This window comes from Lissotriton helveticus, chromosome 7 (assembly GCF_964261635.1).
Source record: "Lissotriton helveticus chromosome 7, aLisHel1.1, whole genome shotgun sequence".
NCBI classification, from domain to species: Eukaryota; Metazoa; Chordata; class Amphibia; order Caudata; family Salamandridae; genus Lissotriton; species Lissotriton helveticus.
In genome coordinates, this window is record NC_136068.1 from 1,401,884,281 (window position 1) to 1,401,897,204 (window position 12,924).

At 45.6% G+C, this 12,924-nt stretch overlaps 1 long non-coding RNA gene across 1 annotated transcript in view; it reads right to left on the reverse strand.

Annotated features, from left to right (window-relative positions):
- LOC144767434 (uncharacterized) overlaps positions 1–11,937 on the reverse strand; it is a 69,985-nt gene extending 58,048 nt beyond the window's left edge. The window contains exon 1 of the long non-coding RNA XR_013598202.1: positions 11,837–11,937. This is a non-coding gene — a long non-coding RNA (uncharacterized LOC144767434). The remainder of the gene's footprint in view (positions 1–11,836) is intronic.
- Between the last annotated feature and the right edge of the window lie 987 nt (positions 11,938–12,924).

Here is a 12,924-nt window from a genome sequence, read left to right on the forward strand (position 1 = left end):
ATACCGCCATATGTGGTGACATTGAAAGCCAATGTTAAAATGCCACGAATTGCCCAATATAAAATATCTAGTGAAGGTGAAAAAGCGTTGCTAGCGATCATTTACGATTTGATTGAAAAAGATGTAATTGAAGAGACAAGAGGAAACGTTTGCAATAGTCCTGTTCTGCCTGTTTGAAAGCGTACCGATCCTTCTCAGCCACCCGTTTACAGATTCGTGATTGATCTTAGAGAGGTGAATAAAATCGTTGTGCCACAATTTTCAGTTGTCCCTGATATCACTGCCCTATTGACTATGATTCCAGCTTCCGCGACTTGGTTCTCGGTGATTGACTTGAAGAATGCGTTCTTCAGCATCCCGATTGCCGAGGAGAGTAGGGATATTTTCGGCTTCAGTTTAGGAGGTCGAAGCTTCCGCTTCAAACGCGCTCCCCAGGGCTACTGTGAAAGTCCATCGATATATAGTCAAGCTTTAAAAACACAACTTGACACAATTGTTTTACCTGATGGCGCTACCCTTATCCAGTACGTTGATGATCTGCTTGTTGCTGCAGATACGGAGAAAATCTGTAAAGAAGCCACGTTGTCTTTGTTGCATCACTTGTCTGAGTTACATCACAAAGTGTCTCTTTCCAAATTGCAATATTGTCGACAAGAAGTGACCTACTTAGGTCATCTCTTATCGAAGGAGGGAAGGAAACTGACCCCAGAAAGAATTCAGGCAATAGCAAAATTGAGTGTGCCTAGGACACAGAGAGAAGTGCGTGCTTTCTTGGGTATTACATCATATTGCAGACAATGGATACCGAATTTTTCTTTGTTGGCCAAACCTTTGGTGGCATTAACTTGTAAAGATACACCGCATCCCCTCCCATGGTCTGAAGAGTGTCAGAAAAGTTTTTCCAAATTGCGCGATGCATTATGTTCGGCTTCTGTGTTGGGTACCCCCGACTACAATAAGCCCTTTACATTGTATGTCCATGAGAAAGAAGGTTGTGCATTGTCAGTGTTGACACAATTGTTCGGAGGCAAACAGCGTCCATGTGCATATTGTTCGTCAACTTTGGACCCGGTAGCTAAAGCATTGCCAAGCTGTTTGAGAGCCACAGCAGCAGCAGCAGTTTCTATTCGACAGTCTGCAGGTTTAGTCATGAATAATACATTGATTGTGATGGTTCCAAATGCAGTGGACACGTTGTTAAACAGGACCAAGACACAGCACTTAACGAGTGCTCGGTTGTCAGGTTACGAGTTGACACTGTTAGCGAGTCATGTGCACATAAAAAGATGCAACACGCTTAACCCAGCTACGTTGTTGCCGATTGAAACAGAGTTAGATACTTCTGAACAGCATGATTGTTTCCTCAGAACAGAAGAAGAAACAAAAGGGAGAATAGATCTTAGTGACACTCCTCTTGCAAAGTGTGATGGTACCTTATGGGTGGATGGTTCATGCTTCAAGCTTCCGAATGGAGATACGACTGCGGCATATGCTGTTACGACTTTGCATACGATTGTTGAAGCTGCAGGTATCCCACATAATTCAGCTCAAGCAGCAGAGTTGATTGCACTTACGAGAGCGTGTGTGTTGTCGAAAGGAATGAAAGTGACCATATATACTGACAGCCAGTATGCATTCGGTGTGGCTCACAGTTTTGGACGATTGTGGAAAGAACGTGGGTTCCTGACTTCGCATGGAACTAAGATTCAGCATGGTCAATTGGTGAAAGAGCTTCTTGAATCACTTACTTTGCCATTGCAAGTCGCGATTGTAAAATGCAGTGCACACAAGAAGGTGACTGATGATGTTGGTCGTGGAAATGCATTTGCTGATGAAGTCGCAAAAGAAACAGCAAGGGATGTGATGAGTCGAATGTATGTTGCGGGCCCTGCAAGATGGATTGGTGACGTGGGAATGTGTGAAGACACGATAGAAAGTGTGAAATCTATTCAAGCTGAAGCTACAGAGAAAGAGTTGAGTGTGTGGAGAGAAAGTACGGGTAAATTGGATGCGCATGGCTGTTGGGTTGAATATTCAGAACATCAGAGATGGTTGTTACCCGATGCGTATGTGCTTGCAGTGGTTACAATGGCTCATGGAATGGCTCACATCAGTGTGAAAGGGATTTGTAAATTGTTGGCTCCAGTATGGCAAAATGCTGGAATTCCTAAGTGTGCAGAGAATGTGGTCATTGGTCAAGAATTGCATGGTGTGTCTGAAATACAATCCTGGTAGGGGAACCCCAACTCCAGCTGGTCATTTTGCGCCTCCAACGTATCCGTTCGAGGTTTTGCAGCTAGATTTCATCCACATGGAAAGGTGCAACAATTTGAAATACGTACTCGTTGTTGTTTGTGCCTTTTCAAGATGGGTAGAAGCATATCCCTTAAAGGACAACACTGCCTTATCCACAGCTAAAGCCCTTGCCAAAGAGTTTTTCCCTAGGTTTGGAATGCCGAGAATGGTCTGGAGTGACAATGGGAGTGAATTTTTGGGTCGAGTGATGAAGAAAGTATGTGAAGGGCTAGGCATCCAACAGAAATTCCACGCTGCAAATCACCCCTAATCAGCTGGACTAGTAGAGTGCTACAATGGCACGTTAAAACTAAAATTGGCCAAAATCCAAGCGAGCTCTGGCCTTAAATGGCCTGACGCTCTGCCTTTGGCACTCCTATCAACAAGAATGACTGTGCATTCGCGAGTGGGACTTAGTTCGTATGAAATTGTGTTCGGCCGTCCGGCCAACATATGGGGAGGGCCAAGGCCGACAAAATTCAGCGAGATCGAACACCCTGTACTGCTTGACTATTTGTGCGAATTGACGGCTAAATTGCGTGTTTTACACAAACAGGTTCACGATACTCTGCCTCAGGTCTCTGAAGCTCCAGGACATCCGATTACTCCTGGATCCTGGGTTTTGGTGAAGAATTTCCAGTGGACAAAGAATGATCAGCCCCGCTGGACAGGCACCCACCTAGTCCTGCTATCAACCAGATCAGCTGTGCGAGTGGAAGGGAAAAAGAACTGGATCCACGGCGTACACTGCAAGAGGGTCCCTTTGCCTCTGCCGTACGACCGGTTGGTCCAGGAGGGTGTAGCTGACTCTGAAACTGAAACTGTGCCTCGTTTTCTACCTTTCAGTGATGCACGCATAAAAGGAACAATTTCCGAACAAGAAAGTGACAATCTTTTGCAAGAAGCTGTGACACCGTCAATTCGATTGGACATTACAGAACCTGAACTCTTGTTCCGGGACCAGACAGTACCTGGAAAGAAACGCTATAATCTGAGGCCGAGAACTATGAACTAATAAAAGCTTCCTTTTCTTTGCCTAAGTATTGAAAGTGCAGCTCTCCCATCTGAGAAACATTTTTATTTTTGTTTTTCGAACCACCATCCGGGTTCAGCTGTAGGGTCGCGGTTGCCCAAAGTCTTTGGGGTGCAGCCGAAGACGTTAGGTTGACGGTTCTGGTTGGTCTAAGGGAGTTGCCCTGGACTGACAGAAGCATCCCTTAGCATAGAACAGCCTACCATCGCGAGCAGCATTTTAGAGAGGATGGAGTTTTTAGAGATGGAGAGACCTGCCAAACAAATGAACTTTAAGACTACAATTTGCAGAATGATGACCAAGAAACGTTTTTTGATACTATGCATTTTCATGTTGTTCAGTGTTATGATGTTTTTTATAGGATATGTTTTATTCTCTTTTCGAGTGACATTTGCACCCACTACACTGCCCATGCCTCCTCCTACTGTCTCCTCGCATTCTTTCCACCCTTTTCCTGAACATGAATCCGCTAGGAGATTAGAGTTTATTAATAACTCCTTCGTTCAGCTTTTGCACCAACACCAACTAGTAATGAACACAACTAACTGTTGGGTGTGTGGTCTTATGCTTCACACAACGGATAAAGGTATCCCTTATCTGGTCCTGCCATTCAGCCATAATGGTTCTGTGTGGGCATACAGAACAATGTTCATCCATGCACATGAAATCTACCCCCTGCGTTCTACAAATGTCAATCCTAGGAATAGTGCTCTAGTCAAGGGTATAGTAGATATGATTAAAGAATATATATCCTATGAGACTATCCCGAGAGATGAGACACTAGTTTATATAGGATGGAACGTGACCGGATATGGAGTTACTCTGAGTGAGAAACAGCAAGCTAAGAGATCTTCCCCGATTTGGATTGTACCCCATCAGGGTCACCTATGTCTGCAAGGTAATGGCAAGAATCCCAGAGCTCAGTTAGGGAAGAGTATCTGCACTGAAACATATGTTTTTGCGTCCCAGATTCCCCCTTTGTTCTTAGCAGCTAAGGGTACCTATTTCATCTACCATGATAGAGCCTATACCTGGTTGCCCCCTGACTTTTCGGGCACATGCTTTGTTTCGTTCCTGTTGCCTCCCACCTACACAGCGGCGGCAGATTATCACAAGGCAAGGATAGTTAGAGGTGTCTTCAGTGAAGAGGACACTGCAGGACAAGAATTGGGAGACTTCTTTAAGGGTTTTCTGCCGTTTTGGGGACCCATGGCTAACAGCAGGAACATAAGGCAATTGACGAGGGTGGTTGAATCCACCGTAGATGAAACTGCCGGTGCCCTTAGTAACGTGACTGCTGAGCTCCAGTCGGATCGTCTTATGACCCTTCAGAACAGGGTCGGGTTAGACGTCATACTTGCAGACCGAGGTGGGGTATGTAAGGTGATCCAATCGAGTTGCTGTGTTTTTATTCCAGATAACGCTCCAACATGGTACCAGGCCATCTCCAAACTACATAAGATTTCCGAATCTATTCATGTGGATAAAGGAGATTGGTCGTTGATGGGATGGTTCTGGGAACTGATATCCGCCTGGGGATGGAAAATTCTGATGGTCATTGGGATGATCTTAGCCATTCTTTTCCTGTTCTGTCTATGCATACAGTGTGCTCCTGCTATATGTGGCCTCTGTGCTACATCGTGTGCAAGGAAACCTGTATCGAGGGACGAGCTAAGTAATAGGATGATGCTACAGCAACATCTCAATGATTTTAGGAATACAGACCAGGACTCAGATTAGCATGAGTATAGGTTATTGCCTATGTAAGGGCAAAAGGAGGGTCTGTGGTACTGAAAATTTTAGACCTATGTTATAAACATTGTCGTATCATGACGATTTTGATATCAGCAGACCGAAAATGGCCAGTATACTATGCACAAGCATTTTCGTCATATTCGAGTGGCGATTTCACCCTGAAAACGTAGTTTTCGTTCTGAACCCTTGGGTTCCATTTTGTAAAGAGCAGCCATTTTGTGATTGCCCTCACATAGGCCGGTGACTAAGGCCAAAACATGATTCTGAAGGACACGTACACCTTTGCTGACTTCTCTGCGACCTGGGCAAGCTGACTCCACTGCCCAAGGCCGAACCTGTTTGGGCAGTTCCTCTCCCAGTGGCCGGTCGAGATAGTATCAAGGCACAACATGCCATAAACCTTTCATCGCACACAAACCCTTCCTATTCTTACACACATCTGCCTCTGTTTCTTTCTTTATGACTTGCTTTACGAGGAGGAGGTGCCCGTTTTTATTGGGGGTCCGTCGATATCTGATGAAAATACTGGGCCTTGCCGGGTAATTGATTGTGGGCTGAACAAACTGAAATGTGGGATTGTCATCATGACTGCTTTTTCTTTGTAGTGAAAATATGTGAATGATCAACTGTAAAACAAAGAATGTTTGCCTGAAGCATAATATTTTGTATAAAAAGAGAAGGCTGGCTTTGTAAGATTGAGCAGTCTCCTGAGAATATACACCGTGTTGTACTTCTAGGACGCCTGTTACTTGGTTGCAGCCAATAAACTCGATCTTTGACTTCACCTAGAAGACTCTGCGTTTCTGTAGTCTGAAACAGGAAGGACCCGAAGTCTTAGGGTGTTGTCCCTGGCACCGCTGGGTTACCGGTTCAGTACCGGTTCTGAAAAACCCAGTTCTTCAATGTGCAGGACGGGTCACCTTCCTGCACATAAACAATCAATGGCAATTTGCTGTTCTAAGTGTGCTGCACAGTGCAGCACACATGGAAACAGCAAAAACAAGGACAAATAAAGCCTTTCTCCTCGTTTCACCTGTTTAAAACCAGGTTTCCCCTGCTCTTAATTTTGGTGCTGCCTCCTATTTACGCCACCCTTGTAAATAGGGGGGACCGTGAAATTCAGTGTTGAAGTAGAACGCCCAACACTACACCCTCTGCCCTTCCCCTTCACGCTAAGCACAGCGTGAAAGGGTGCCTTATTTACAAGGCAGCGTTGTATATAAGGTGAAGGCCCTATCACCACCACAACGTCACCCCATCGCCACCACACGTCACTAAAAGTGACGTTGTGGGGCGATAGGGGCTTGTAAATATGACCCATTGTGTGCTTAAGAAGTGAGTGATGAAAGCTACAACTCTTTCCTAAATGTGAGCAATTTTGAGGTAGTACTGATGGATACAGTGATGTACTTCTAGATCCTGGGCACATACATGTTTCAGTGTCAGTTTCATCAGTCTTTATTTCGATTATAAAACTATAAAAGACATACTATCAAAAGAATAAGCAAATACAAACTATTATTTCATAAATGTTAGCAATATCAAAATTACACAAAAACAAATCAGCACAATACATTACCTAAAAGAGCATTAAACCATTAATTAAAAGCACTTATGACTGTTAAAACATCAATTAAAAATATTGAATAAAACCTCAGCCCATTTACAATTTCATGGAAGGTACGGGAAGAATAAAACCAAGTGGACTACTTAGGATGATAAGCCCTTAATTTTGTTTGCCCGTATCACCCACACCCAACACCAGAATTTTGCCATAGCAATCACAATGGGTTCCTGTGTACAGGTCTGTAGAAACCTTAGAGCAACTGCAGAATCTCTTGTACCGAAGTTTGAACAAATGGGTTTAAGCCATTTCAACCTTGGTGGCTTGTAGGCTGGACATACAAATAGGATATGGGCAACTGGTTCTGGCTGGTATAAACACAGTGGGCACAGATTAGACATCGGTTTAAGCCATATCCCAGAAAAAACTCTGGTAGGAAGGGAACCTATCTTGAACTGGTGGTAAAGCTTCCTATCCACAGGTTTTAAGATAGTGTCCCAATACTGTTCGAAGCCAGCCTCATGTTTCAGTGACAGAAAATCCCTAGTCAAGGTAGGCCTGGTAGTAGAGGAAAACCTTTTGGACTTCACCATGTCCATGTAAGCTGCTTTATGCTCTTTTTTTGACGGCAGGGGGGACGTTACTGGGTTCTCCCACAGTGTGCCCATCCCCATATCTATCAAAGGATTTTTTATATGCCGAAGCCACTTGATCTTACTTAGGCACCCAACTCCCCTAAAATCCAATAGGGATTTAGCATACAAGAACAGCTCAGGTAAGGCTCACAGTCTTCTCCAGAGTGCTATCGGCCTGAATCGGGCCAGATCCTCGATACTAAAACATCCTAAGTCCAAAATTAGGGGCACCATAGGGGTGGGTTGCGGCAGACCTGTCAGTGCCCGCATACATTTATTTTGGGCTGTGATTATGGGTGTAATATCTTCCTGGCCCGACAGTTCCATGCCATATAAGATTGCACTCGCAACCTTGGAATTATATATTTTTAGTGCGGGAGCTAGGGGTTTAGTGAAGGAAATCCTATGCTCTTTTGAAAGAGCGCCTGCCAGATGCGCATGTTTCAGAGAAAGCACATAGATTTGAGGCTTCCAATGCAATTTCCTGCTTAAAGTTACCCCCAGATAAGTAAATATCTCAGTCTTCTCTAAGAGAACATTATTCATATGGACCTTGCCCCTCTTAACCTGTTGGGAGTGGAGCACCATAAACTTTGTTTTGTCCACGTTGACTCCCAACTCATGATCGCGGCAGAACTCCTCGAATCTGAACAGCGCTGCCTATCAGCCAGATTGGGTCTTAGATAGAATCAATGTGTCGTCCGCAAACATGAGCAGGGGTGTTTTTAGGCCCCCAAAGTTGGAGCATCGGTGGGGCATGTGGAGTAATACTGGACCACCCTGTCGATGAATAGTGAGAACAGGGTAGGGGCAAGGACGCAACCCTGGCGCACACCCTTAGTTACCGGGAATCTATATATAAATTCTCCGTGTGCACCCCATCGGACCTGGGCATAGTTATGATCATGCAATTTAACTATCATAGTTAACAGCTCCATGGGCATCGCCACCTCCCAAAAAACTCGCCACGTTTTATTTCGAGGGACAAGGTCAAATGCAGACTTTAAGTCGATGAAGGCCGCATATAGAGTACCCCCACCTAAGGTAACAACCCACCAGAATATCATTACAAATCTAAGCACTTATTTGATTGTGCTGGTGCGAGCTCCGAAACCTGCCTGCATAGGTGATAATATATTAAATTCCGTTATCCACTGCTGTACTCGACTCAGTACTAGCCTCGCCACTATTTTCTTGATAGAGTCAATGAGGCTAATGGGCCTGTAGTTGCCAGGTAATGTATGTCCCCCTTCTTAGACACCGGAACTATAACAGCACCAGACCAGGTAGTAGGAAGACTCCCACCACTAGCAATCGCATTTGCTAGATAAGTAATGTAAGTCAGCAAATTAGCTTTTTCATGGGTAAATAAATCCTCAGGAACACAATCAAGGCCTGGAGCCCTATCACTCAGGCCAGGGAGAGGACTGTCGCTACCTCCGTTTCCTTAAATACCAGAGTGGGTATCGGTGTGGAAATTTTAAAAGCATCCAGGCTGTCATTGGGTGAGGAGAATTGGACCTTAAAATATTCGGCCCACTCATCCGGAGGGACAAAGTTTATAGTTGAATTAGATGGCCCACCACTTCCCTGCTTCACTAGCTGCCAAAAATTGGCCATATTGTTGTCATTGCTACCCAAAAGCAGACCTTTCCAGCGGTTATTGTCCCACTCCTTTTTTGCTTCATGTGGGTTCTTTTATAATTGGCCCTGGCATGCTTAATGTTCCCCAAAACCTTCAACCTAATCGCCTTTGCCAATACTCGGTACGCCTCTCTACAAGTTGTATTATACCAAGAGGCTCTCTGAACCCCATCCTTTGCCTTCTTTTTACTGGACTTGATAAAGAAGGTTTTGAGGTTTGTAAACAGATCATTATGAACCTGGGGGATAATCTGGTTTATATCTTCCTGTGAGGAACAGCTTTGGAGGCACAGTATTGAATGGGCTACCAGAGCCTTCATAGCACCCAGGTCCCATTCTTTCGCAATAAACCAGGACATCTGACCTGCCTCGTATCATTAAAAAGCAGGATTTCAGATCGTATGTCTACCTCAGTCTTGTTCGGGATCTTTGACATACATGGGACCTTAATTGTCATAATTAGGGGGTCATGGTCACTTTCAGTATGTTTCTGGACCTTCATGTCGAGAAGGGAATGCCGTGATTCGATATTAAGCATAATAAAGTCAATACAGCTACTCCTCAGCCCATTATTAAATGTGTGGGCACTTTCCCTATCTGAATGAGACCTCCCATTCACTGCTTGCACCCTCCTCTCCAGGCATAGCCCCTTAAGCTGCAGGGCAACTTCAGTTCATTCTTTTATAGGACATAAATCTAGGGAAGGAATATGCCACTGCAGATCCTCATCGGAGGTTAAATTACCGTCCTCCTGATGCAGCGGTTCAAAAGTGCAGTGAAAATCCCCCCAAATAATCAAAGAACACCCACCCCTCTGGCTATCTATAAAGCTATCTAAAAGTGCAACTGTATCCAAACGCCTCCCTCCAGGTTGCCCTCTGGCATAAATATTAATTATCAATGTGATCCAGTCATGATCCATGCCTAACCGTAAAACCATTATGTCTGGACTATCAATGGACACCATCTCATACCTCCACCCCTGTTAAGGTCTCACCCAGAATGTAAGGCCACCTATGGGTCTGCCTTTCGGACCCCGTTGGGCATGTTTGGAAACATTTCAAAAACCCGGGTGAAAGACCGGGTCAGTAGCCCAAATTTCTTGAAAGACCAAAAGATCAAACTGATCTCTAAACCCCGGCCAATCATGGGATACTATTTTCTGCCTAAGCCCTGCAATATTGCAAACGCCTACTGTCATAACAGACGTAGCCTGTCCTTGATGCAGGCTGCCACAAGGGAGGTGAGGGGGGAGGTATATTACCCACCATCACATCGGGACCATATTGGTAGTCGGATGCAGCTGGACCTACTGAGTGGATATCGCCCAAGTCATCCCACCCTGCCATTCTATGTTTCCCTTGCGGGAGGCAACCTCCTCCGGGGGGCCTTCAATTGTTACATGGGGCATCTTCCTCTGCCATATCAACACGTATTCCTAGTGTGGAAGATGGAGGCAGGCATGTGGGGTGCAGTTACCAGTGGCCTCAGGCTCCCTGGGCATAGTCGACCCATTTGGAGCAAAAAAGTTGTATTTAGTTAGTCAATCACTATCTTCTAAAGAGGTGAGGACGTCAAAGCGGTTAATAAGGGAGACTGGATGCACAGAGTGGCCAGATGTATGTGAAAACCTGCTCCTCCCAACCATACAGGGGGATATTATAGGGTCAATAGAAATAGCCCAAGGGGAGAACGGAGATATTGTCCCCAAACTCAAGATCCCCAGCTCTCTCCAAAACTTGATGGACTAGGCCAGGTGTCCAGAAGCTTAGTACCACACAGTCACCCCCGAGTGACTTTGCGGACTTCCCTACCCAGGGTATTCTACAGCCATTTCAAATCCATGAAATATTCGATCCCTAATCCCCGTCCTTATACTCAGTAGATGGAGAGCCCTATTTCTCAGGGTGGACCAATCCTCATTTGCCTGTGGGATAAGCCTGGGAACAATACCTAAAACTACAGTGTAGGGGGCTGCTTCCGGCGGTAAATGTGAGCGGCTAGGTGCGCTCTGTGCCCCTTCAATATGCAATCGATTGGGGAAGTGTGTGAGTATGTGTATTTCTCTTATATCTCGCTGCATCCCCTGAGTAGTGATGCTACCCTGGGTCAGAGGTGCACAGGGATTGGCGATATGGGCTAGTTTGGTCGGTGTCCAGGCCTTGGTGATATCCCCCTATCCTCCCCCCTACCCTCTGAGTGGTGCTGGCCCCCAACAACCAACCAAGCACCTGCACAGATTGATGTGGGGAGAGGCAAGACCTGCTATAATTTTGTGAGTCTCTCCTCTATTTGGCCCAATTTTTGCATCAAAGGGTCTAGCAGTTTAGAGATCCCCTGCACTATACGTGTAAGGAGTATTTCCTCTGTGGATGTAGATGAGCTGGCCGTGTCAACTGGTACCATGGGGGTTTGTCTGCTACCTTCATTCACCCTTGCGACTACCTTCCGTTTAGCCCCACAAGTAGGTTGTGGGGTAGCCTTGGTGGGTCCCCGACGTTTCCTTTTCTTTAATGGCGGCTCCCCATTTTCAGCATATTGAGCAAACCTCCCCTAGTCGAAACTATTGAGGTACCTAAACTATTCTCTGGGCTGGTTGAAATACATGGTGATGAAGTACCAGGGCCCTGACTAAGCAGACTTGAAAGGGAGGGCAGAGGGGCGGGGAGGATATCAGCGTGTGCTAGAGCGGGCATGGGCAGGACAGACACTGAGCGAAGGCGACAAAGGTTCTAGGGAAAGCCTGCGCTCAGTTAACTGAATCTCGTGAATCAATTCGATTTCAGCTCTTGAAAGAAAGGCATCAAGCAGTTCCACCACCCCCAACCCACCCCCACCCCCCACCTTACGTTTGCCAAAACCAGCACACACGGGAGGCATTGCCAAAAGTTAGATATACCAGCACAGTACCGTATAGATAATAGTCTGAGCCTCTGCCAGGCTCTGACGGGCACGGATGGGACCGCCCTTGGCCCGGGCTTTACCCGGGCGCGGCCGGTGCTGCGGGAGCCCTGTCCTCCCAATGAGCGCCTCCTGGTGCTTCCAGGCGTGGTGCGCGGAATTTTCCCACGAAGGACGATGGGGGATGTAGTACACAGCAGCCAAGGAACTATGGCGGCACTCGGGCAGCACTCGGGCACAGCGCTGCCCCAAAAACAGTCCCAAGCAGTCGCTCTGAAGTCAGCAGCCTCTGGACGTGGCAGGTAAGAACAGCAGTAAAACAGCAAAGAGGCTGCTGCCTTGTTTTGGCCTTTTTGCTCTTAGTCTGTAGTCTGATGATGTCCTTGCTATGGGTGTGCCTAGATGCACCAGAGACAGTGAGTTTACCTGCAAGTAAAGCGGGGGTGCCTGTCTTTATATTTACCTTTGCTGTGGCCTTACATTTGGTATTTGAGGTAGCTAGCACTCATTGCATACGTTTTACTGCTGCCTTACAAAAAGGACAGATATACAGACAGGTCAAAAACACGAGTTAGCCAGGTAAATAAACTGGGGAAACCACGTACAAAGATGGAATTTCTACAAGTAGGAATCAACAATGGGTTGCTTCGAACTTAAGCTTTCCATGTAATGTGATGAAAAATACAGTAAAGTTCAAATTATCTGTGATGTCACATTGAACCCATTGCCAAAAATAATTTCTTTGTGCCTATCTCATCTCCAATTTCATATTTGTTAATCATCCACCCTGTCATTCTTTACCACGGCCTACCTTGTTTACAGAGGGAGAGAAGTAATCGAGGAACCATATACACAATATGTAAATTTCTCTGAAAAATATCTGGCTTCCTGGTAACCTTCTAAAATGTCCCCACCCTTCTACTAAATATTTAAAAAGATGTCTGAAATGTTACCAACCCATCTTCCCTCCTTCAAGGATTCCCTTCTTGTTTGTCTTACAAACCCCGAACTCACAAAGTTATTCTTCCATATTACGCTTTCCATAAATGTACATAATTAGTTTAATGTCATATTACCTCGCTCAAAGGATGCACAGT